Source organism: Larus michahellis, chromosome 7 (genome assembly GCF_964199755.1).
Source record: "Larus michahellis chromosome 7, bLarMic1.1, whole genome shotgun sequence".
Classification (NCBI taxonomy): domain Eukaryota; kingdom Metazoa; phylum Chordata; class Aves; order Charadriiformes; family Laridae; genus Larus; species Larus michahellis.
Genome location: NC_133902.1, coordinates 56,284,602 through 56,307,887, shown reverse-complemented (window position 1 = coordinate 56,307,887; position 23,286 = coordinate 56,284,602). Strand labels below are relative to the sequence as shown.

Below are 23,286 nucleotides of genomic sequence, written 5' to 3'. Positions count from 1 at the left end.
AGTTACCTTGACTTTACTCAAAATTACTTCTGAATTCTTTTGTTCTGGATTGAGGTTCAGCACAGGGAGGAAAACCAGAGCCCGGGGGACAGAACTGGCGAAGATTAGCAGGAGGTCTGTGAGGATGGGTCATCTGGGCAGATGTGCCTCTGCAGTGCTGGGACCTCTGTGCTGCTTCACTGCTGTGGAAGCATCTTTTCATCCATTTTTTTTTCCCCGTTCTGCTTCCATTGTTTCAGTGTAGATCCATACTACGCTTGTAGAAGATTGATCTGGAAGGGTTCACTTGTATTCAGGTAGGATGAAACTTGTCTGAACCATTCCTGACTTGAATATACATGAAAAAATAATTAGTAAGATTCTATGAACTTTGTAGGGAATGTAATTTGGAATTTAATTGCTAAACATCTTTCCTAGGGTTCAAGCTCTCAGTCAGAAGTGGCACTTCAGTTGAAGATAACATTAAAATTCCAGTATTTGCTTACAACACCTTCTAGAGCTTAGTGTTAGCTACTCAGATTTTCAAGAGTATGCTCTGCAAGCCGTCAGTGAAAATACTGAAGCTACTGGACTGAGGGAAGATTCCTGCCTCTTTCCAGTGTTCTGCCATTCTCACAGCAAACTGCGGGTACTTACAGTCACGGAGCAGTTTTGTATCCTGTGATATTCCTGCATCTTAGTGGTATAACCTAGATCATATTTCCTCCTCTTTATTTTCTAAAATCTTGTGCGCAAAAGCCTCACTGAAGTCAAGATGCATTTCTTGTCAAACCGAGAAATTAAGATTAGTTCGATGTGGCTTCCCCCCCGACAAATGTTGACTGGCCAGTCTTCTAGGTGTGTACAAATAGATTGTTTAATGGCTTGTTTTGGTAACCTCTTGGTATGGAAGTAAGGATTACTTGTCTGTAATTCTTGTTTCTCCTTTGTCTTCTCTTTTGGGGTGAGTTTTGTTTGTGCTAGCACTTCATGTCTTTGGGAGCTTTTCTGACTTCCGTGAGCTTTCGAAGATAATTGCAGGTGATTCAGGAGCTATTGCAACTAGTTCCCTTAGTATTCAGTGTTAAAAGACCTCAGACTTTGCCAGGTTGAATTTATGTTTTGAAAAATACCCTTTCATCCTACTTCTACCCTATCTCTTCGCGAGCTTGGATTGGAAGCTCTCTGACGAAGTCATTGCTGTTGAGAATCTTAAGTCCTTCTGTGAAGACTGAAGTGGAAAAGCATTAAACCTTACATTTTGAGAAATAAGTAGAAACACGTCATCTAATGTGCATCTGAGAAGTGGTCAAATACCAACTTTTAGGTGCATAAACATCACAATCTTCTGATCTTTGTATCAAATGCAGCTAGTCCTCTGACTCCAAGGCAACCATCTGCTGGCTGAAATGGTCATTTTCAGTGTCTCCCATAAAGAGAGTCACCTCTTTCTTTTAGACATCATTAAGGATAAACTTGTACTGTTTTAATGTATTTTTGTTTTGCCTTTTTAATGTAATTTTGCATTTTGCACACTTTATTATAGCGTTTTCTCCTTTCCCATATCATTTTTTGTTTGGAGTAGAAAGCTCACACCCACTTTGCTAAAGATGGTAAAGGAGTGATTTCTGAAATTAACCATTAAATATAAAAATTTATATAAACAGATCTGGACATCACATCACAGGGACTTTAGAAAACTGTCTTAAGAGCCTCCAGAACCACTCATGTTAATTGTTGCATATCTTGTAAATGTGTTTATTTCAAAGTACTGGAAGACTTCCAAAAAGTTTCTGTATTTAAAAGGGCAAAAAGGATGTTGCAGTGGATTTAGCCCAGGACAAAAAAAAGGAAAGGTTAACTTGGACTTCCGTCAGTGAAGGCTTAAAAGCTAAAAAAAAAAATATAATTAATGCTGGTCACTATGGTTTTGTGATAGAAGGCTTTATGAGACAAAGCTGATGTGTTTTTTTAATAGGATTGTGTGTCTGGCCTATATTGCTATATAAAACTAAGGCATGAAATCATTGCGACGCAATATTTTGATATAAAAACTTGGATTATATAGCTGAGACACAGAAAAGATTAAAAATGTCCTGTTGCTTAAAGTGTAACTTCTAATGGGATGAGAAAGACCTACGTTTAGTGGGTCTCCCATGTACTCATGGCCCAGTTACACTTCATCAGCAGTTTTCTTGGTGATTTAAGTTTGCTGCTGTATTTTTCATATGGTGCAAAGAATAGTGGAGAAATATATCCCCAGTCAGTCATGTAGCTCAGTCATCAAAATAGAGTAAAACTGTAGTCAGTAAAGAAAACTTCAGTTGGGAACCCCCGTTTTGAGAATGTGGGCGTGACACGAGCAGAGACAGGGAGAGCTGGGACAGTTTAGCCTCCAGATGAGAAGGCTCAGGGCACAAACTGAAATACAGGAAATCCCGTTTAAACGCAGGAAGAAGTTTTTCACTGTGAGTGGTCAAACACTGGAAAAAGTTGCCCAGAGAGGCTGTGGAGTCTCTGTCTGTGGAGATGGTCTGAACTGAGCAATGGTCTCGGGGAACCTGGTGTGGTTGACCCTAGTTTGGGCAGAGGGTTTGGTCTAGTCAATCTCTGGAGGTCCCGTCCAGCCTCATCCATCCTGATTCTGTGACCTGGGGGGAGGGGTTGGAGGTATGATTAGCTGTGGTGATTATAATGCCACGGCAAAAGGGCTAGTGCAGTTCGTGCATAAACAAGGGACTGCGAAGTAGACAAACATGTAAAATCTTGATTTTAACTTACAGGGTACTGCAAGACTGCCATTTATTGTCTTGAATTCTGGTGGGGTGAGGTGTTTTCCTTGACATGCTTGGGATGATAATAGTGGCCATCTACTGTAGAGAGGACCTTTAATGGCAGGTCGGGTTGGTAGGGTCTTGGAGAGGAGGCAAGGCTCACCTGGCTCCACCACTGTAGGGTTTGATCAAGTGAGAAGTAAATGAACCTACCTACTCTTGATGATCAATAGGAATAGGTGATTGTGGACTCTCCTGTCTTTTGATCTTTAGATCAAGTGTTGTCTTTTTTTGCAGACATTACTAGACTAAGGAAAGTATATGGGATAAATATGTGGGTGGTGTCATATTGGGTGGTATTTTGATGAAGCTTCTTAGCTTAAATGGTTGGGACGTTAGACCAGATGAGCTCATATCCTTTTTTTCTTTTCTCCCCCCAACTCTATTCAGATTTAAGAGTGCTATTACAATTGGGAAAATTGCACTTTATCGTCTGTCCGTTGGACTGAAGCAGATAGAACGGATGGGAAAAAGTACAGCTCACCACTGAGATCCACAGACAAGATTCCCAGACTGCTTTGTTGAAGACATCTAAAGCAGCACAGCCTGGTGTTTTACTGCTCCCAGTTTTGGATGCAGGTAGTAGTACTTCTGATAAATATGATGTGCTTCTTAAATGAAAAAGGGAAAGTGTGTAGTTCCCTGTTTGACAGGCAGAAAACACAAGACAAAGGAGTTAAGTGGCTCGTGGCCAATAATTCAATGTAGAGTCAGGGTCCAGGACTCCCTGCTCTTGCAATATGTTGTCTCTCCTTATGGGTCACTCTGTCCATGCAGGGTATCATCAATTCCAGAGCAAATTCATTAGTTCATATTCATCCTATGCTTTGTGGGATGGTACTTTTAATTGTTTGACAAGGTGTTACCTTTCAGAAGATAATTAATGGATCAAGTTAAACAACTTTTCTTGTCTCTCCGTGTGTTGCTTGTTTGAGCAGACAGCAGGGCCTACAATAATGACTTCAGTGTGTGCAATCTGGGGACTACCTTTCTTCATCTGTCTTGGTTGTGTGGTGGCACTAATTGGCCCCGTAAAGAAAAGGAGACTTACTTTTTCTGCCCAGCTTGATGAGTAGAAGGGTTCTTGGTGTTTAGTAGATGTCTACTAATGATTTTTACTGTGCTTGCCCCTGAAATGATGGCAGAGTTCACGCCATGCTTCCTGTGTATGGTAAGTCTGACAAGGTTACAGGTTTTGGGAATCAAAGGAATTTTTCCTTCAAGGCAAGATTAGCACCATGCTTGCTGACTTCTCTTTTTCTCCTATTTAATCAAAACCTGGATTCATGTGGTTGCAGCAGAGGTGGGAAATGTTAAGATCATGAATGAGGTATGTCTGTTAACAATTGTGTTGTACGTGTAATTCAAGTAGACTGGCTTCCTATGGCTGTACCCGAGCGCCAGGCCTGAGAGACGGGTCGGCCCTACAGCGAAATAGTAAGAGACGACCAAAAACGTTTGGCCGTTCAGATACATATTCCCCATTTACTACCCAACCTCTTCTCCCAAACAATCAAAATATATGGAATTCCACTGTTCAGCAGTGAATTGAGACTTTATTTTATGCTTTTGGTAGGGAAAACTAGTTTTCCTCAAGCTGAAAATTAATAAATTTGGTTGTATCTTCAAATGTAAAAGACGCTTATTCGTGCATTATAAACAAAATGAAAATCTGGTGGCTTTTTTGTGAATTTTGCATGTAGTGGACGTATCGGTCAGTATTTTGGGGGCCCCCCCAGTGTCTCTAACTCCTGTAGACCAGCTGGGAAGGCTTTGCTTCTCTGCAGTAAAACTGCTCTGAGCCTGGACCGTTCGAGGACAGACACAAGCCCGCGTGACACAGTGTATGGCAGCGCCGTTCCTCCTTCTTTCCCCTTTCTTTTCCAATAACTTCGGAACTCATCAGGCAACTTGTACTAAATTTGACAGAAGAGCGATAAGCTTAAAGGTTTTAAGCTCCGATGTGTTAAATTAAAATATGTGGTCAAGTAATGAAAAGACAATATTATGGGCTGCAATGAGGAAAGGGCTGCAGTGTAAGCTCTTAAGAGACAGCAGAGAATTCAAGTATTTCTCGGATTGTCTTGCTTATATTGACACATATTTCTTCTGGTGTCCTAACTGATTTGTTGATTTGACTCTGTGAGACATCAGAACTGTGCTGGCACTGTAATTGTACGTCTTAATAACATTATCTGGAGGTCTCCATAGTGTGGAGATTGTTCGAACTTTTACAGTCCGTTTGTTCTAACAAAGTTTTTATTGGCTTATTTGATGCCTGTGATACTCTTTTCCTCCCTCATCCTGCCACTTCCTTACGGTAGTTACTTCTGTCCTTAGCACCTAGGTTTTTTAGGGAATTTCTATTTTTAAATTCTAGAAAGTGTCTTGGTAAGAAGCTGGCTTTCAGCTGCTTTTTACTGTAAAGACGTGGGCTTTTCCCTATCGTTCTTCATTCTATTTAATAATAATAAAAAAGGAATATTATAAAGTAGTCTTTAGGGAGTAAATTGTGTTAGAATAGCTTTTTTTTTTTGTATTTTAACATTTTCTGGGCTGCCATCAATTAATAGCATGTCATGCTCAACGTAAGGTAGGAAGGACTTGCCTAATTTGGTTGTTTTCCGTGGCAGCTAGAGAGGTAGCAAAGCCCAATAAGAAAAAGATTGAGGAAAGCGGTCGAAGGCATGAATCATAACTTATTACAGGAAATAACAGACTTTTGGTTATTCACGTGAAATCAAATGCCGAGGACTATATATGTTTAAGTTATGACTTCATTTGTAATTAATGTTTTAATTATTTGCCTGTGTTCTAAATTCTGCCACGTTGCAAACTTAATTAAGATATAGAAGTAAACAACAAACTCCAGACCCTTCCTTTCTTCCCCAAATTGCTTACAGCCACCAGGATACTTTCTCAATGGGTTTTGCCAGTAACTCAAAACCTGTAATGCCTCTGAGGCTGCCTCTTGCGTGGCCAGGCGGGACCCACAGTAGCCTCATGAGCTGGACAGAGATGAAAGTCACAGAAACTTTATTAAAATAGTGTCTTTTTGGGGTACGTATCAACGCGTGGGAGAAGACAAGTAGCACAGCCCCTGTTCAGAGCTGGGCAGAAACACCCTTGTGTGGGAAGAGCAGCTTCTCTCTCACCTCTGATACAGTCCCCAGGCGAGTGAACCCGATGTTCTGGGGGGGGAAAGAAATGTTAGTTCACAGGGGTATTGTACATCGTGTATCTTTTACCATAAATTGTAAAAATTGTGATCCTACGAAGCCAGTACTATGATTGATATGTTAATAATATACAGGGTGAGTTTTTCAAAAGCTTTTAAGAGTCTGCTCAACTGCCATTTTCTGAAATTATTTAAACATTTAGGTACCCAAGTCTCATTGTAACTCCATGAAACTTTCAGCTTCTCCTTTTGAAAAATGTGGCTCCAGGTTATTTGGGTGTTTTTTCTAAAATACTTTCATCATGCTCAATTTCACGTGGTGTAGAGCAGGGGAGGGACCTGCACTGAAATACTGCTCGCACTCGCAAAGCAACAGCAAGTCCAAGGGCAGGTGGGTGTTCACTGGGGTGACTGGAGATTAGGCGGAGCCCACCAGTGCCACTCTCACAGGTGACCAACTTCCAGTTCCTCATTGACTTGCGTCAGGCGTATAGTGGGTAGGTAAGCACAACCTGTCCATCTGTAACTCGTTTCAAGCTTCAGTGTGCAGTTAAGTGGCTCCATAAATGTTAGTTATTTCTGCATGGAGGCTTTGATATGCAAGTGTTGTCGCTAAGTGTAAAAGAATATTTAGGGTGCGTCTCAGCTGTTGGCTCCTTTGCGGCACCGTGGTGCTGCTAAAAATGCAAGAAGGCATGCGGGTTGCGGAATTATCAAGGTGACAATTGTGGTCTTGGCTATGTGGGCCTAGAAGGATGAGTGCCTCCAAGGACTGTCCTCTCCTGTGGCCTTCTCCCATCTACATCTCTCCTGTGCCAGCCCTTCCCACTGCACCTTCTGAGGGTCCAGCTTGCCCCATCCCCTCTGGAAAGGCGGTGGGATGAAGCTGGAGTGCTGATGGGCAGCTGGGTTGTGGTGTGCATCTGTGCACTCTGTCTGATGTGTCTTTATTGTTTGAACGCAATTCCTTCTGACTTCCTATGGCTTTTCTTATGTGGTCCTTTGTGCTTTTCACAAAGAGCATGCAACTGTGTTTTAAATTGAATGCTTTTTTTTTTTTTAACAAGGCCACTCTTCAAAAAGAAAAGCCTAGCTGATCATGGAATCGCAGAATTTTTCAGAGTTGGAAGGGACCTCATCTAGTCCGACTCCCCTGCTCAAGCAGGATTGCCCAGAGCGCATCACTCAGCACTGCATCCAGGCGGGTCTTGAAAGTCTCCAGAGAAGGGGACTCCACAACCTCCCTGGGCAGCCTGTTCCAGGGCTCTGCCACCCTCGCTGTAAAGAAGTTTTTCCTCATATTTGATCGGAACTTCCTGTGTTCCAACTTGTGCCCGTTACCCCTCGTCCTGTTACTGGGAACCACTGAAAAGAGCCTGGCTCCATCCTCCTTAAACCCACCCTTTAGATACTTGTAAACCTTAATAAGGTCTCCCCTCAGCCTTCTCTTCTCCAGGCTGAAGAGTCACAGCTCTCTCAGCCTTTGATGAAGTAAGAATTTTTGAAGTTATCAGAGGCTTACAAATGATAAAGCTTAATTTAAAACCAGGAAAAATTCCAAAGTCTTCTGTTATTCTTTTAGGGAGTTATTGCTAGAAGCTTATTTTTTTCTGAATTATGAAAATGTAACACTTTAAAATCTGAGGAATGTATCTTAGTGCAAAGCAAAATGATATCCTGTGTGCAAATGGTAGCAGCAGTGGGTACAGACAGTTTTGAATCATGTGGTTACTGCCGTGAAGGTACTTCACAGACCGAAACTAGAACCCCTTCTAGCGCTTCCATCTGCATACCTGTAATTCACATCATCTTTAGAAAGGACTTCACCACACGTTTGCAAAGTGTGGCTCAAAAGCGTGCGTATCAAATGTCATGCTGCAGTTTGGTCTGGAAGTGGCTGAGGTGTGGGGGAAGTTTACTGTATTTTTTTCAGAGAGGTGTAGCATGGGCTTTTCCCATGCAGAAAAGGCAAGCGTAGAACACGAATGTGTGCTCGTATATGTTTATACATAGGCTGGTATGTTCTTTTTCTGTTGTTTTTTTTTCTTTTTCTTTTCCTGACAACTTGAATTTGAATATTATCTACTGGAAATTTCACAGGATTCTGGTAAACAGTTAATAATTATTTTTAGGTGATTTCCAGTATGTAATCTCATTAACTCACTGTTTCAGCATACTTTGTAACAGTATCTGCTCTTTTTTTTTTTTTTAAATGAGACAAACCAGGGGTAGTTAGTCAGATGTTTGCTAGGAAACAGCAGCTGCATAGGTACTGGCTGCATCCTGCACGTGTGCTGCCAGTTCATCTGAGCCACCATGCTTGGTGGGGCCCTGGTGTAGCCAGAATAGCATTTGCACAAGTAAATCTTAAAATACCCATTTTCTGTCTTGTTTTGGACTTTCTTTGTTGTTGTTTGTGGGGTGTTTTTTGTTGTTGTTGGCTTTGTTTTTTAATTTTTCATGAATAATAGGTTCGTATAGCAGGGCAGTTCTAAGCATGCCATAGAGGTGTATAAGGGCACCGTTACAAACAATTTAAAAGTCTCAATTTATGATGGGTTCAAAGTATTCCAAATATGGACTTTATATAGATTTTTTTTAATATATACATATACACACACATTCATTCACTTAAAGGATATTTAACTTGTACCAGCTTAGAGACCCTGTATCAGATAGGTGTGCAGAGCTGTAGGAAGCAAGATTGTCGCTGAGATTTGGGAGAGGCTTGTGTTGCTCTTTTGTTCATGAAGCAGCAGCTGAAAATGAAAGCCTACAACTTATAATGGTGGCTTGCTTGCTTACAGCAAATACTCAGATTTTTATGAGGTTAAAGATTCACTAAGCAGCTTTCTGGGTACCATGTATTTACCCAAATCACTGAATAACCTATCAATATAATCTATTTAAGTGATGAGGGTGAAAAACTGCAGCAGTGTCATTCTTGAGGGTGGACCCGCACAGCCTGTGCGCAACTCTTGACCCTGGCTAACCTGGGGTGTAAAAGTTTTGAAACAAAACCTGGATTTTCAGTGCGAAAGCTTTGAAGCATTGAACGAGCTTCCCGGGCCAACTGGTTCATCTCAGTTTAGAATGGAAATTAAAACCCCTCCCTGCACCCAGGAGGGAAGCCTAAAGAGGAGATAATGACTGAAAATATGCTTTTATTTTTGTATTGGAAGTAGATAAATTTTTTTAACTTCTTTTTGCAGAAAAACTGCATTTTGTGTCATGTTATAAATCTTTGGCAATTTAATTATAGTCTTAAAAATGCCAAAGTGACTGTACTGTTCTAAAAGCATTTGACAAAAGCTAATTGTGTGTTCTGTGGTCAGCAAAAAACTTACTGGTTGGTGTTGTGAGTTTTTATTCTGTAAGGCTATTGGCAGCTAAACGAGTTATGTATTTCTATATCTTTTGTGAAACTGTAATGAAAATGAAGTTATCATTGTGAAGCTTACAGTTTTGACAGTAAGAATGGCCCTTAGATCTCTGAAGGCTGCTCGATTCTCCATACAAGTTGAAACCATAAACATTTTATGGCACAAGATGAATTGCTGGGATCCAAACATAAATTTTAGAAAGAAAAAGGAAAAAAAAAATATGGAGTGAACGCCTGCATCCTTGAGTTTCTTGAATTGCTGCAGGAAAGAAGAGCCATATGGTACTTTGGTAACTTCTGATGCATTGGAAGAATATAGACTACAGGTGACTTGGACCAAATCCTGCAGACATCCTGTGTACAGGAATATGACTAATTTTAGTAAAATAGGACTTTATGTTCAGCTTGTGTTGTTCAGACAGTTGAATGGTTTTACCTTAACTACCAGATTAAATATTTCTATGTATTTAGTCACTGTGGAGGGAGAGCAGAGTCCAAGACCATGGGCCCAAACCACAATCTTTCATTTTCTTTTTTGAATAGGAGCACGGAGGGAGAAAAGTGTTTTCGTGTTCCTTCTTTGAAAATGAAAACAAAGGAGACTGACATCCTTTTACTTTTTCAGTCAAGTGTCACTCATCCTAAAGTTGTAATAATCAATTCAGAATGGTTACTTACACTTCTTTACAAAAATTGCATGAAAGAACCTTGCAGATAAGTTAAAGACCACAAAAAAACCCCTCATAACTTCATAACTTTAAACTGAATTAGTTGTTTCTTTGAATTGCTTGTTTTTAGTCATGTTGCCATAGGTATCAAAGCAGCTAGCTATTATCATTTCTTTGTAAGGATTTCTGCTTTTTTATATTCACGTTTCGGCAAATCAAAGGATAGGTCTTCAGACACGAAATAGAAGGTGTGTTGTTTTAAAGATATGCTAAACATACCTATACCGAGTCGCTCTAGGTATTCTGGGTACCAGCAGCGGTGCAGATGCAGTGACACAGGATTTGCATATGGCAGCGATGTAATTACATACCGTGTGTTCTTGGAAAATGTTTATCTTGGTTGCTAAAGCTTTCTTCTGACTTTGGTGTTTTATCTCTGCTAGCTAGATTAAGCCAGCTCAGATACTGCTGCTTGCTACGCTCACAGCTTTCTCGTGGTGGTTGAAGGGACCCTACATGTTAGCTGCCAGTAAGTTTTAATGATACACGCTACTTTTATTAATTTGTGTTCAACTGTGCTTCACTTTCAATTGAGACATCCATTTTGGGTTCCTTGCAAGAGCCTACATTATTAGGTCTTTGATATTTTGGGAGAAATCTGAAGCCTTAAGACATTTTAGGAGTGGGGGCAAATCCTAATGGTTGGGTTTCTGCAATGATTGTAAACAGCTACGCATCTCCATGGAGTAGCGTATCAATTATTATCAGTTTGTGAATTAAGAGGATGCGTTGTTTCTAGACTTCATGTTACATCATGGAACAAACAGAAGAAAATTCATTAAGGCATCAAAGAACTTCATATGAAAGCCTTATTGCACCACGTACCGAGCAACAGTGTTTTGGCTTAGTCTTGTGCGTAACTTTATGCATGTTGACTGATGGTAAGTTAAATGTGAGCCAGTCCTCTGCCTGCTATCGCTGTCATTGACAAAGAGTTCCCCATCACAAAGATGGGCTTGCTCTACTTATCTCCTATGAGCACATATAGCCAAGTGATGGAAACGCAACTTAAATGAGTACGGCCCCCAACCCACTCGTGCAAGCAGTGCTGTTGGAACCTGTAGAGCTTCTTGTACCAAAAAAAAAGGGCATTTTGGGGATGGTTGGTATTGTTTTTACACTTGCATCTTTTAGTACTGTTTTTTATTTAGTGTCATTTTGCTAAATAAAGGTTTAGTTTAGTCCTAACTTGAAAGACGGGCTTTAAAGCTGCATGCGGTGACTGATTTTTCTTTTGAAGAGTTGAATCTATTTGCAGAATCTCGCTACTGTTTTTGACTAACTTCTTTGCAATGTTTTCTTTCAACTTTCAGAATTCATTAGCTGTAAACCATGTGTAAAATGTTTTCAGTCTTTGAATTGCTGTTTGATTTAGCAGCCTTGCCTATCTGTGAATCTAAATTAAAAAAAGTCATTTAGTGAGGAAATAGTTAATAACAAAACATTACGAATAGTGTTTGAAGAGGCTGTTAGTTTTGCTCAGGAAGTTTCCATTTTCTAGAATTTGTGCTGCCTCATTATTTGTAATAGCGAAACTACTCCTTACCAATCATACCAATCGCTTACATGAAGAAATGAAAGTAATGTTTACAATTCAGGGTGGAAAATACTGAGTGAGGCTTAGCGGGCCAAATTCTGCTTCGAAGTAAAATGGTAAGAACCCAGAGTATTGCCCAGAGTGTCACTAAACCCTAAATGCAACCTTCATCATTTTAACAGGGTTGCAAACGGGATTCTTAATATCTTTTTGGAATTGCTGAATTTAGTGAAAAGATGCCGCGTCAGCAGTCTGTGAACCAGAGTCAGGACCGAGATTCTCCAACGTTGATGGCTAATGCACCTCAAAACTTGGTATCAGCTAGTCAAAAATGGGGATGAAAGAATTTGGAGGCCAGTACGTAGAACTGCTCTGGTTGTGCTGGTGGATGGTGTTCTCTCCCCAGTCGTGTTGTAGGGGCAATTTTTGCTCTCTTGCTTCAAGGCTGTTTGACTTTTTTCCTCTGTCATCGTTGGGTACTTGACCTTAAGTGTCTTCTAGGTTGAGTAATTATGCTTTACCTACTTTAAAATTCACTCTGCAGTCTCTGAGTAACAGGCTAATGGTAACCTTTATTTCTAGTAGTCTTTTGCCATGGCAGCATGTTTTTGCAGGTTTTAATTGTCATTTTTCTAAAGGTTTTCGAACCTCTTGTTGTTCAATGTTTAGGGTTGAAGGAGCCATAAGTTACTGTTGGCTCAGACTCTCAGCCCAGTTTAGGTCATCTTTAGGCTGTTCATCAATATAAAATTCACTTTAAATCGACTTCTGGCATCTAGGGATTTTTCAGCTGTAGAAGAATAACACAAAAGCATCCGTGAGACGAAGGTGGCACAAGGAGATTCGATGGAGGCGTGTTATACTTCGGCCACAGGATCAGTTCTTGGGGAGCATAATTCAGAGAAGCCCTTGGCTCCCTTAAATTATCATGTAGTACTTTCTGCCTTTTCTTTGTAGGTTTGACTGTTGGCAGAAGTAATCCGGATTCAGTACTTTGTTTCAAGTTTTTAGTCATACATCAGAGAAAAGCTATTTATCATCAAAGAGCCAATAGAACTTTTTACTACTATATTTTTAACTGCAATGTATTCTGTGCACTTTAGTACTAGGAAATTTTTTTTAGGGAAAATACCAGGCAGCTTTGTGTCCTCCAACATTCACCCACGCTGCCCCAACAGATCTGCTTTCTTAATGACATCAATGCAGAAAGACATAGCTGATAAATTGTAAGTTAATCTTATTTTTAAATCTGTCGTTAAGGTAGAAGTTCCACTCATACTGCGAAATCAAGTCGTTTCCATAAAAACATAATGACTTGCACATTTTTTATTTTATAAAGCATCAATATTTTTGTCAAAAAACTGCCTCTGTGCAAAGTAACAAGTTAATTTGTCTCTTAGTGAACAACATGAAATTACTATTTCCAAGTCACATACAGTTTTGTAACTGCTGCCGCTTTCCTAGCGACATCTTTCAGAAGTTGCAGTGTGTTTTCTGGGAATATAAAGCAGTTTGGCAACACCAGAAATGCTTTAGAGTGTATCAGCAAGTTGTTATATCGAAAGACTTCAAGAGGCAATACATTAGGCAAAAAGCAGCGGCGATACCTGCAGAGCACACCGTACGTGCCCTTAAGCAAAAGATAATAATTAGTTGCTTGTATTCCCATGCAAACCATCCCAAGTGTTGACGTTTATGAATTGCAAAGATGACTGCGATACCAGCTCAAGCTCCGAGCTGCTGGGGTTGTTTATGCCCGTTCCATTTTTAATGTACCTATAAGATGTTTTAATGAGGGCGTTTAGTCCAAAGGGATTTGCATGCCATAATCATACCTCCAGTGATTTAAACAAAAGTAAGGGTAGTTCTTCAAAATATTTTAAGTGCTAACTTCCACTTCAGCATTAATAATAAACAGTGTAAGAACATCTCTGAGAATATCTTCGTATTTTGTGGGATGAATGCGATTCAGTTGTTTCTGTCGCTCTTGTGGGATGATGGTCGCTAAAAGTAGTGAAATATCTGCTGGTAGGTGGCCTGCAGAGTGAGAAGTTACCCACAGCTTGCGGGTACCGGCTTTGCTAATTAGTTCATACACATTCAGATCATGCGTTTTGCACTTCAGTCAAAAGAAAATATTTGACTAGAATCGACTTTTCTTCAGCATCCCCGGTAGGGTGGGTGCTGCTGCTGTGTTTCCTAAACCCCCAGTTGTAAGAACTATGTGATGTCAATAACATTTTAAATAAAATAATTTAATTAATAATTTAAATACATTTAAATAATTGCAAGCTTAGATGGTATGGATGTATTTTTGATTAATTTGTACCATGTATGTTTTAGAGCACGTGCGTGTAGACTCCTGACAGTCTAACCATGTTGTTATCACCGAAATCTTGGCGTTTCATTGCATGTGCCTGTAAATATGACAAAACTGTTTGAAAATATGGCAAAAAATGTCTCTGTGGAGAGCCTCTCAATGCCAAAGGCTCGCTGATTTGTGAGCTGGAGGTTGACCTTGTATTAGTTGAATTTTGGGGGAAAAGGAGTAAAAATTGATTTTCTTTTTTAACCGGAAGATGTTAACGTGAAATCTTCCTATGGAAGCTCCTTGAGTTATCAGGTTTGATTTGTGCTTAGCAAAACACCCCAAATTTCCACTTGGGGGTGGGAGGAAACACTTCACAATTCTTTTAGTTCGTTTCAGGGAATTAAAAGAAGATATTAGGAAAAAATGAGATCATGTGAGTATATATTACCTGAACCATATAATTTAAATCCGAGCTATCTCTGCTGAATTATAAGAGTGGGAGGAGTTTGTTAGTCATCACGGAAGGCAAAATGTCAAAATGACTAATTACGCTGTTACAGGGCCGAGGAGATACGGTTAATTCCTGAGCAGCAGAACAGGTCTTTAAGAACTGTGGTAAGACTATCCCCAATATAAATATAGCTAATACTATTTCGGTGTAATTACATTAGTTGTCATGGCACCGTTTAGGAGATTACATCGCACCGTGCCTTACGTGGGACAGTGCTGGTGGTTGCGTGTAGGTAGGCAATGTAAAGCTGCATCATGTTTTGAACGTGGAAATTCGTCGTGTGTGTTACACCTGGTTTTCGGTGCCTGCGGTCAAGATAAGAAGAATAGACGATATTTCACTTGGGCTCGGTCCTGAGAGAGCTCACTGGAGGAATGTCTTCAGAAAGAAATGAGTTGTTAGTCTCCCCCACTAGCTAATGCTCTGCTGTGTAGCAGATAAGGATTTTTTTTTTTTTTTAGATCACAGGAGATATTGTATCATGTGTTGATAGCCTCCATCACAGTTTTTCAGTCGATCTCCTCCTCTAGTAGTTTATTTTAAAGTTTTAAGTGTGACCCATTAGTGCCAGAAGAGTTAATTTCACCTTAAATATTTCTCAGATGAGTGTGTGGGCAGGAGCTTTCCTTTCCATGCTGGACTTTCCTCTGCTACTTACCTGTTTCTAGTGGCTGGTTCTTTAGGTGGGAGGAAGTTACTCTTGTGCTCTAAACAAACATACAGAATTCACGTCTTAATTTTTTGGGGGGGCTTAATTCCCGGTTTCAAATATAACTACTTATTTTCTGAACACTTAAACACAGCTGCGCTGATTTAATTTTGTCAAATGCAGTCCTGATGCAGTACCTTATTTTTCTTTAAAAAAAAAAAAAACCAAATAAATTATTGATGTAGCATTTAATGTAGGTGCTGCTGGAAGTCCAATAGTTTACTAGCTTTGCTAAAACTGAAGCATTTCTAAAGGCAGTAATTCTTCTGTTTATAGGAAGGATAGTATGGGAAATTATCTGAAATACTGCAACAAAATAATTGTCCTCATTGTCTTACTAATACTACTTAATTTAGTTAAATTGGTGTTGCACAATTTCATTAACCTTTAAGCAGAAATAGAGAAAATCTGCAAGAGGTGCTGTGGTTTACATAGGCAAAATAGAAATTGCACAAAAATAGCTGATGCACTGAACAGTGCGAACAGCCGCCGTGCTTGCCACGGGTCTGTAAGAAAATGGAATTTCACAACTGTGAAACGTGAAGATGTAGAGTCCCACCCAAACCCAATAAACAAGGATTTTATTTTATTTTTTTTTTAATTCTGCAAGAGGTGAGCAGTTGCTGCACAGTGTTACTACTTCTGTGATAGTCGATTCATCCCTTTGCTATGCAAATTTTAAGTATACACGGATTCAGTACTTTTATTTAAGAAATATGCCTGCAGGCTGTATTGGTAGGCTTTAGGGAGATATCTGGTTTGGTGTGAAATAAATAGTTGTTAAGAGATCACATGAATTTATGTCTTAGAAGATGAAAAGTGACGCTGTGAGCGTTTTGAGAGCACCCTCCTGTACCCGGCACGCGAGCTTGCCACTTGGTTTGGGTTTTTCAAAGAAACCTCACCAGCCTCATGGAAAATCAGAGAGCTGCGGGCCGGGGCGGGGAAGAGGACAGCAGCATCGTTTCACCTTAAAGTCGTGAGAATTAGGACTTGAATTTCAGATGCCCCCAGGCCCAACCTTTGAGGCTTTGACCCTTAGAGTAAATTCTTGCTCGTCCTGGTTGAGGGAGCGGTTGCTTTTGCTTAAACTTCTGCCTTCAGACCATTTGAGTGCTAACTTTTGATGAATGGCTGTAAATGCCATAATTCAGGATTATGTGCAAGTCGTAAGCATCCAAGTTTGCATATTTTGAGTGAAATGGGAGGAAAAAAACCAAACCTCTGATAGCATTTGAGTGAAAGACTGCTTTGGTACTTGCAGTTGGTGCTCAAGATTTGTCTTGTGAAAGAAAACAAAACGTTTGCCTAAAAGCTATTTGCTGCCTGATGTGGGACACATTTTGATACGCAATTACAAAATATATCACCAGTTTCATAAAATTTAGGTTGTAAAATTGGCTATTAGGTTGAGCCCAGCCCCTCTTTATTCTGTTACAGTCAAAAATATTAATCAGCTCCTCACTTCAGTATGAAATTCTCTCGTGGTGCAGTGTTTTTACCCTTTCTTCCTCTCCTCCAGCAGCAGCATTCTTTCTCTTCCGCTGCAGAGGAACAGCATATTTTGGAAACATTTATTCCTTTTCTATGAATAACTTTATCTTCATTTATAGAACTGTGGTGAGGACTTTTACACCTTAATGATCTAAACTAAATAAACTGATTTGCTTGTTACCTTTCAGTAGAGACACTTTGGCCTTCTGCAGCTTCTGACTTTAATGGATGAATCAGAAATGTAAATGCCTGAACTTGTGTTTCTTGTCTACGCTCAGGTAATACCCACTGAAATGAATAATCCTGATGCTTGTCTACCTGAGCAGGTGGTTGTACTAATTTAAATAGAGCTGACCGAAATATATTGCAGCTCTCTAGGTGGGACGGCAGCACCTTCCTCGTGTGTCTCCCCAAACCCCCTCCTTTGTCTTAAATTTGTCATTATTCATTCTGTCCAATTGTTTTCATTGCGAGGGATTAGTAAAGATAAATCTTAGCTTTCATAGCATTAACGTTAGCTTATATCTGCCGTATTGTCATATTTGTTTCCTGCTTCAATTAAATGCTGCCTTTTTTAACCTTGTCACTCTTGATTTGAAAGAACTAGCCTACCTAGAACTTGGTATGGGGTTTCCAGCGAGGAAATGTGATTAATAGCTCTCTGTTTCCAAACGTTTACTTTTGATGCTTTTTGCCTTTCCGGTTTGTGGCTGCGCAGCCACCTGAAGGGTGCGGAGTTACGCGTGGGGACGTGTTTCTGGTGCTGGTGGAGTTGGTTGGGGAAGGTGGGGCTGCAGCCAAAGCCACCGCTGCTGGGGTAGCCTTGAACGATGGCTTCGTGCCGGGGCACGGCCGCTTAGGTAGGTAGGTAATGGCAATTAGGCCAGGAAACCATTCAGGTCACTTGGTTGTGATTCTTTTGATGATACCAGTGTCAGAAGAAAGAATACACTTTATAAGATGTTAGATTAAAAAAAAAACCAAGTATAATACCTATGAGGTGTATGTGGTGTCGCTTCAAGGAGAATATAGCGTGTGGGTATGACAAGCGATATGTGCCTGAATTTTATTTGATTTACCTTTTTCCTCTTGAATGTGTGACTATTTTTTTTTTTCTTCCCATTTCATCTAGAAGTAGACGAGTGGAGAAGAAAATCAAATATATTGTGGGAAGCATATGGAGGAGTTCTCCTAGGCCTGTTTTCATTATGTTTCAAAGCCCTTTGGACAGACTTCTGAAAAGCAGGATGTCTGGCAGGCTCCGGGATGGGGAAGAGCGAGGTGCCTGGCTGCTCTTCCTGGGCGTAAGGGCAGTCTCCTTTGATCAGACGGGGAATTATATTATCTAATTCTTCTACAAAAGTTCTTTTAAAGCCATAAGATGGTCAGATACACTCCCCAACAGCTTTTATTCTAAAAATAATAATAAAAAAATCATTCTATTGAAATGGAAACCCAACATGAAGTAAAGTTACCTGTGTATCCTGGCCAGTCACGATCTGCCTTACTGCATTTTTCTGTTACCAAAAAAAAGCCGTATTTTTATTATTTGTAAGAGAGGAAGAACAGAAAAGGGTATCTTGAATACAAGCTGCCTGTCTGCGTCATGGGCATACATATGTGAGAGCTGATGCTTTTTGCCGTTGCTTTTCTTTAGTTACAGATTTTTCTTTAGCATTTACATACCGAAGTCACATGCTTGTCTTCAGATTTTATCTGTTCTGACAAGGAGTACACAGATAATTGCTGAAATAGAAGTTAGCAGGAAATTTGGGGGTCTTTTTTGTTTCTGGACTTGACAAAATTGTTATACTTCATTTATATGTTCTAGTTCTCTTAGGTAGTGATTTCCTTCTGTATGTGAGTAAAGCTATTAACAGCGACGGTGCTTTGAACTGTCATTTCATACCACTCAAAGTTAATTACTAGAAAACCGGGGTTTTCTTTCTTTATATTAACCGGTTTCACATAAAGTCTGTCTCTTTACGGAGGATGTCACTGCGAGGTAGGAATAACTACCGTAAACTGAAGAACGGAGCAGTTGAGCCTTTGATCATGCAGAAATGTAAGCCTGTGTTGAACTTTCCACTTGAGCATTCCCACTGGCTGTATTGGGCTTACGCAGCCCTATTTCAAGGGTCCGTGGCTTGATAGAGATTTGAGAAGTCCTTAGCAGGCTCGACAATAAAACCCAGATATCCTATCAAGCCAGGGTGCTTTAAGTCTTTGCTCAGACTGCCTTAGTAGGCACAGAATGAGGGAGATAATATATTTTTAGCTTTTAAATTCAAAGAAACCATTCAATTAAAGGAATTCTTGAGAATTTTAAATGCTGTATTCTTGCAGTGTTTGCACTGAATGGTGAGATTTTGATTTTTCTTTCGAACTGGAGAAAAACCTATCCCATTTACTTTATATTGTTGCAGTTTAAAGCATCAAATGGTATAGTTTATATTTACTGTTCTCGGTAGTTTCTCCAAAATGATAAGAAAACCAGGCCCTTTTATCCTGCAGTATTGTGAGTAGAACAATGAACAGATCAGCATTGATATAGCAGGAGGTTGCTTGCAAAATAATTACAGAGGATGATCTGATTTTTGTGATTTAATAACTCACTATCTACAAAGCCATATAGATTTATACGAGGTGGTTTTTTTTTTTTTTCCTGCTATTGGAGGCAGTGAAACACAAAACTTGCAGTAGTTTTGGTTTATTTTGTTTGGGTTGTTCCCCCCCTCCAAAGTGAAAGAGAAAACAAGGGTCACAAGTCCAGAAGGGAGAACTCCATATTGTGAAAGAACACGGGATTGTAGGACAACTCGCGTTGGAAGGGCCATCTAGTCCAACCTCCTGCTCAACGCAGGGTTGGCCATAAGCCTATGATACCTATAGCCAACAGAGTATGTAATTACGGAATGCTTAAGTATTACATGATCTTTTTCTATAGTGTCTGTATTTAATCTGGTGCAATTTTTTAGTTTACATTGAGGGACATGACTCACAAGGCTGTCATTTATATTCCTTTACATTATAAAATGTACTCTACAGAAGACCAGCTGATTTTTCTCAAGATTTGGATTCTGTGCAATCAGAAGTCAGGCCCGCACCTCCAAATGCAGCAAGTATTTTCTTGGACTACGTTGTGGGATTATATACAAAATACATAAGTATTTGTATTTTTTCCTTAGCGCTAGCAATGCCTTCATTTTAGGCATTTTTTTGTGCAAAGATTTAGTGAGTTTAATAGTTACTATGGAATAGTTACAAATGGATCCTTTCTGCACAGAATGGAAGTTGTTGTTTTTTTTTTTTCTATTGGCATTTGAAAAGCAGAAAAAAGTGACTACTACAACAGAATTTTATTAATGAATGATTTACACTGGTTCCAGCTGTGACCATGTGATTAGTCCTTCACTAAGCAACAATGGGTATTTTCTTTCTGCTTTTATTTGATTTCCAAGAATGTGTCATCTGTTACATAAACTGCTGCCAGTATACCCCATGTAAACTGGTATTTTTTATTTCCCTGAAGCGTAAGATGAATACCCACCCATATCCTTCTGGAAATACTGTTTTAAATGAATTGGGAATTTTATTGACTATATCTGATTCAGCATGCCAAAATCATAAAACTTAAAATATTTATTAAACGCACTAGATTGTAGAATGCCTTGTTCCCTGGTAGTGCAAAAGATAGATTATTTTCCCTTTTACATTTCTATCTTAATATTTTATTACAGCAATACAATGTGTTATAGAGGTGGACAAGCCTGCAGATTGAAATGTGGATAGTCCAGATTGTTCCTTTCCCTCGACCATATGGTGTAGTTCTAAAAGCCTTTTGTACGCTGTCTGTTCAGTTAATTGTAAACTCGGTCTTTAACGTACCTTAAAAAATGAGAGATATGTGAACTAAAAGTCAGCATATCCTCTGGTAAGTGAAGTTTGCTAAAATACATCTAAATTCACAGTTCTTTTCTCTTGGTAGATTTTCTTTTTGGGTGAATTTGAAAGTCTTTCACCGTTTCTTGGTAACGCATGTGAGTCCGTGTGTGTGGAGGGCCAGGTTTTTCCATTTCCTCCTCGGGAAGGGAAGGAGCGGGGGGGAAGATTTGAGTATATAATGAACATTTCATAATATTTTTGCTTGGCAGACAGCTCTGCCAGTGGGTGATGTGCAGGAACATCGAAGATTTCTGACAGATGGATGGTAGGACTGCTAATACACCTACACACGTTTCAACGTCTGATGTTCCCGGTGTTTCTCTGATGCCCAAGACGCTTATGCTCACACTTTGGTCTGATGTTGCCCGGTGCCGGGTTTTAGAAGAACAGAACCGAGTCTCGCTCTGCATTTTCATATGCCGCAGAGAAGGTAGTTTATTATAGTCCTTGCAAAACAAAGCATTTGTTACGGAGGCAGACATTTTTTTTTGTGTGTCATAAAGAGTTAAAAATTAATTTTTAGAGAGTTTCAGAAGCTTTATTATTTTCTGTTGTCTCAACGTTAGAAACTATTTGGGAAAAGTGACTGTTTTCAGTGAAGATAGAGTTGATACATCTAAAGAGGAAAAAGGAAAAGAGTAGGAGTCTCTCACTGAAACCGCTCTTCTGGGAGTCCCAACTTGTTTTTCAGCATTGGAGCGGGTTTGCTCATTAGTGACAGTTTCAGTGGTAGGCAAGGCTCACATCATTCAAGGCTTTGGAGATAAAAATTCACTAAAATTAAAAAAAAAAAAAGGCAAAACATTGGAAATCAAGCAAGAAATAAATGACAGTAGTGGAGAGTGAGACTAATATGCTGTGAGAGGCCTCTCATAATGAAACTTATTGATCTGTACTGCATATCTGAAGTTTTCAAAGGATTTCAGATACTTCTATCACCAGCTGAATGCAAAGGAATGGGTAACCTTAGGGGATATTAGAAAGGAAAAAATGCAACTTTTTTTGCCTGCAGAGATTAAATAAAGTAACTCTTGACCTTTGTTAAGTGTGCAGAAATGGAGAGAGCTTCAGCAAGAGTCTTCTCAAAATGAAAACAAATAGTAACCAGTAGCCAATAGCGCATCTGCTTATTTCCATTAGATATTATGCTTGTTGTGAAATAGAGTAAAAGTCATGAATTTAAATAGTATGATGGTAACTCAACAGCAGAAAGCTGCTGGAGAACCATAGTTTTTCTGCCGCTGGGTTTTCCTACCCCTAATCGGATGTGATAAAATATTTTGCTTAGCAGGTTCTTCTGAAACATCACCTTTGTGGAATGATGAGAGAGAAATAGGCTGGGTTTGTGTGCTGCAGAAGCAAATAAGGATCCTGCTTAGCTGAAGTACGATCGGGGGGATGCTCTATACACCCCGGCCAGCGTATATGGTGAAACAAGTGGCACCTTCTTCCATTCCAGGCCTTTTTGACTGTAGCACGAAATCAGTGAGAGGAAGAAAGCACCTGTGGGCAGAACTCCTGCAGTCCAAGTAGTTCAGAAGCTTTGAAACGGAAGATACCACAGGTAGTGCTTGAAGAATCCAGCTGTAATTTTGAGAGCTGAAAGAGAAAGCAGTGGCTGAGCATTTGTTCCAGCTTCCATACCATGAGAGCAGTTCTCAAAGCCTGTGAGTTGCCACTTGCAGAGAGTGTATGAATAACAAAGCAACCTGGTTTTACTGTACGCTGGCAAATACAGGCTCCCTTCATTAGAGCAGACAGTGCAGACAATGTATGCTAACTTGTATTATTTTAAAAAGATACCTTATTTAACTCTTCTTGATGATTCCAAAATATGAGAAATAAAAAAGTCATAGAAAATCATATATCTTCAACAAAAGTATAACAATGTTTTGTAAGAAAAACCCACTTTAATCCACTTACATTTTAATGGCTGTTTCTTTAACTTTAGTGGTGTGCGTGTTCATTCAGAAACAGTTATTAATGATGCCAGCGTAGTTTGTAAAACAGCGGAATCAGAGACTGCCACTTTTACAGACTAGAGATTTGTTAGACTTGTGAAAATACACAAAACTGTTTGGCCAATTTTGAGGATTGCAGCTTTTTCAGCAGGTCCCTTTCACAAAAAAAAAAAAGCCCTGAACCACAGCAATTTTAAAAATGAGGCTGGACTCTCATGCTTCTTGGACTACTTGAAAGCATCGTTGAAGTAGTTTTGCCTGTATGGGACGGTCTGGTTCCTAGTGGTACGGAGAGCCTCCTGCATACATGTAAGATCTGTTCAGGGTATCCACCCGTAGTGCTTGCAGAAGAGGACGTGGACAGAAGGTAGGAGTGTAGAAGACCAAAGGCCATAACAGTTGGGCGTAGTGGAGTATGTACACAATAGGTATAGAAGTGGTGTTAGTAGACTTCAAGTATTCACGAGCAGGGGCTGGAAAGGACAGAAAAAGAAGGGAAGATTGGAGACATTTTTGGAAAGAGCAGATGGAGTACTCAGCACTGGTGAGGCCACACCTTGAGTCTTGTGTCCAGTTCTGGGCACCTCAATACGAGAGAGATCTCGAGGTGCTGGAGCGAGGGCAGAGGAGGGCAATGAAGCTGGTGAAGGGCCTGGAGAATAAATCTTATGAGGAGTGACTGAAGGAGCTGGGACTGTTTAGTTTGAGGAAGAGGAG

The 23,286-nt window shown here is 39.9% G+C and overlaps 1 protein-coding gene across 29 annotated transcripts in view; it reads left to right on the top strand.

The window, feature by feature from the left end:
- GTDC1 (glycosyltransferase like domain containing 1) overlaps positions 1-23,286 on the top strand; it is a 192,837-nt gene that overhangs the window by 22,785 nt on the left and 146,766 nt on the right. For 23 of the 29 annotated variants that reach the window (XR_012588293.1, XR_012588294.1, XM_074594473.1 and 20 more), the window contains one exon: positions 3,204-3,392. The exons of the other annotated variants lie outside the window; for them this stretch is intronic. The gene's annotated coding sequence lies outside the window, so the exon portion shown is untranslated. The remainder of the gene's footprint in view (positions 1-3,203; positions 3,393-23,286) is intronic. 29 annotated transcript variants of the gene reach the window in all.